Source organism: Poecilia reticulata, chromosome 6, assembly GCF_904066995.2.
Source record: "Poecilia reticulata chromosome 6, P_reticulata-male-v2, whole genome shotgun sequence".
Taxonomy (NCBI): Eukaryota; Metazoa; Chordata; class Actinopteri; order Cyprinodontiformes; family Poeciliidae; genus Poecilia; species Poecilia reticulata.
This window is the reverse complement of record NC_088835.1, coordinates 19,393,948-19,397,012: the sequence shown is the minus strand read 5'-3', so window position 1 is coordinate 19,397,012 and position 3,065 is coordinate 19,393,948.

The window sequence follows — 3,065 nt, the reverse complement described above, 5'->3', positions numbered from 1 at the left end:
AAAAAGGAAGAATAAGAGTAGGTGATTGTCTGTTTTACACATAAGTCATCTGTTCCTTAGGTCCTGTGTGTGTGTGTGTGTGTGCGTGTGTGTGTGTGTGTGTGTGTGTTTGTGCGTGCGTGTGTGCGTGTGCGTGTGCGTGTGTGTGTGTGTGTGTGTGTGTGTGTGAAAGCGGTACACTACTGAGTATTAAAGAAAAAAAAACTCCAGCCTAAGCGCCAACCCTTTTAATGGTGCACTTCATCACACAAGCATGAAACAAGCAATAAACAGTTGAGCGATCTTCAGTGTTAGCCACATTTAATGGCACCCCTGATTTAAAAAAAAAAAAAAGGTTCAAATTCCTTCAAATATTTTTCATCTTTTATTGCAGCAGCAAAATCTCACAAGGTGAAAAAATTATTTAACAAAAGCATCCCAAATTGATTTCCTTTGCAGAAACGCCTTTAATGGTTCCTGTAGAATAAATAAAACTTAAGCGATTTTTTTGTCTTTGATACTTTTCTTGCTTTTCCTTTCTTTCCTTTTCCTACACTTTAGATGTCAGGGAGATATCTAAAAGTTGCCTAAAAGAACTGAACTCTGGTCCGGCTGTATAAAGTACTGATAAAGTTTGTATCAGAAGGTATCAGAAACCCCATACATCTTTAATTGTGGGAACTTTTCCCTCATTGTGTATTTGCTCAAATTAAAGATAAAATTTTTCGACAACTTTTCAGTGTGAGATCAAGTCGTTGTAATAAAACAGCATTTAATTTTAAGATTTTGTTACAAGTTTTGATAGAAATACTGATCATTGCGAAGCCAAATATAATCTAGGTGTGATATTAGTAAAATAATTTTGTATTAAAACTCAAGGCAATAAGACACAAATGATTACACAAATGATTGAGAAAAAACTGTCACCATATAGTAAAAGATAACAGTGGAAATCCATTGAGAGATTAAGAGTGGTTCTTATTTTACTTTTGAATTTTCGCTTTGCTTCCATAGAGATTAGTTTTTCTCAAACACTCAGACAAATCAATAATCCGAGGAACGAATTTACAAACATGTACACCAAAATCATGTCAGCACTAGTTGGTTGTTTATTGAAAAGCATTTACCTGATTGCAATGAATAATATACATTTAAATTTTACTTTTTAACAGAGAGAGCTACTATTTGCTTGTCCCAATGTCTCATAACGTTTGGTGCATATTAAATTCATTTTGTCTGTCTTAGTTTTTGATTAAAAGGAAAGACCACTCTCTAAAGTCTTTGTTGTCATCATCATTACTGTCAGAGTACAAGGACTGGCAGCTCTAATCTTTAATGCTTGTAGTCGTTTTTCTTGTATAGGCCTTTCTGTTCAGATCCTTTTTTTCTGGTGAGCATCTCTTTCAGGTACAGAAGGTAAAAAGACTGCAGCTTCCACTGCGTCTCTGCTCACATTCATCTATATTTACCCATGAATCTGATTACCTAATCAGATTTCAAAGATTGAATCCAGGTTAGCTTTTCTTTTTTTTTTAATTACTATTTCATTTTCGCTTTTAAAATCACGTAAGACGTGAGTTGTCGTCTTTGAAACTGAACACCTTTGGAACAAACCGTTTAGTCAGACGTTCATCCTGCATGGCTTGACGTAAACATAAACGCCTCTTTTAGCTCCCTTGTAAACCACGTTACCTACTTCTTCCAGATGTTCACATTTAAAACGAGGAAAACTCTTAGTGACCCAACTCCATCTTATGTAGAGATCTGATTGTTCTGTTTGTTCCCAGAGGAGCACTTTGCAGGTTTACAGCTTGTTCTTGGAGTTTATTTTGTTTGGTTTTTTTCTTGGTTTTTTTTGTTATGTTTGTTTTAGAGGGAAATCGTTGAGTTGTTCAGCTCATCTCCTCCATGACCAGCACCCAGTTTTCAACCACGAACAAAATAATTTAGGATTTGATAGAAACTGAGAATTTTGGTAAAACAGTTTGCCATGTGAGTCACAATGCTAGTTGTAAAGCGTAAACTGAACATTGTTATATGTTTTTTTTTTCAGTTTCACTTGTTTAACAAAGCAAAAACCTGATATTTGAAGAGACGTTACGTAAACAAAAAGAGGGCTTAGAATTTTGACTTATTAAAAGTCGAAATTTGGGAATTTTTGGATTCTTTTAAATTGTAATTTTATTGGATTCTTGTTTATTGTTCTGTTTAGGTCATTGCCTCTTTTTTTATCATTGATTTAAAGTTTTCTGCACATTTCAGATCGTTTGAGTTTAGTTTTGAGCCACTGATTTCTGTATTTTTCTTGTGTGCTCGTTGTAAAACCAAACTCCTTCAGTAATCCATGCTTCCCACAGCTGTTCCTCATTTAGAAAAATGAGACTAACCAGTTTGTTGTTCCAGTAATCAGCTTCCCAGAGTATTTGTTTCACTTCTTTGTCAGTTCCTTTGTTTACCGTCATCTTACTTGTGGATTTCTCTGTGTTGTCACCATTTTTACTGTAATACTGTTTTACTATTTCTTAAGTAATGAAAAGTTTTCATTATTTCTGAATGCCGTTTCCAAACTTTGGTTAATTTAAGTCATAATGGAATTAATTAAATCGGAATTAATTCATTAAGCCATTCAATAAATGTTTGTAAAAGAAAATATCAGATTATTTCTCTCTTAGATGTCCCACTCTTCTTGTTTCTGCTTATTTTACACCGAGTCCCTCGCAAGACCTAAACCAAACCAATCTGCTGATTGTTGCACTTAAAGTTTTCTGCAAACGCATAATAGAAACAAAAATGCACAATTTAAGTTTGAGCTGAATAGTTGCAGCAATTTCACATGAAAAAGCAGACACCTGTAACAACCCTGAGCCCACTGAGCCGCCTGCCCCCGCATGAAAAATCTCAATTTAATCTGTGGGTATTTATATAACTGGCAGCAGCGCTGAGAGCAGTCGCTGCACCTGAGCTGCGCCGTGGCGACAGACATGATATAAGCCTCTGACGGGGCAGAAGAAGGGGACAGCGCGACAGCAAGGATGAAGCAAAAACAGGATATTTTTCTGACCATTTTCTCACTGAGTTGTTATCCC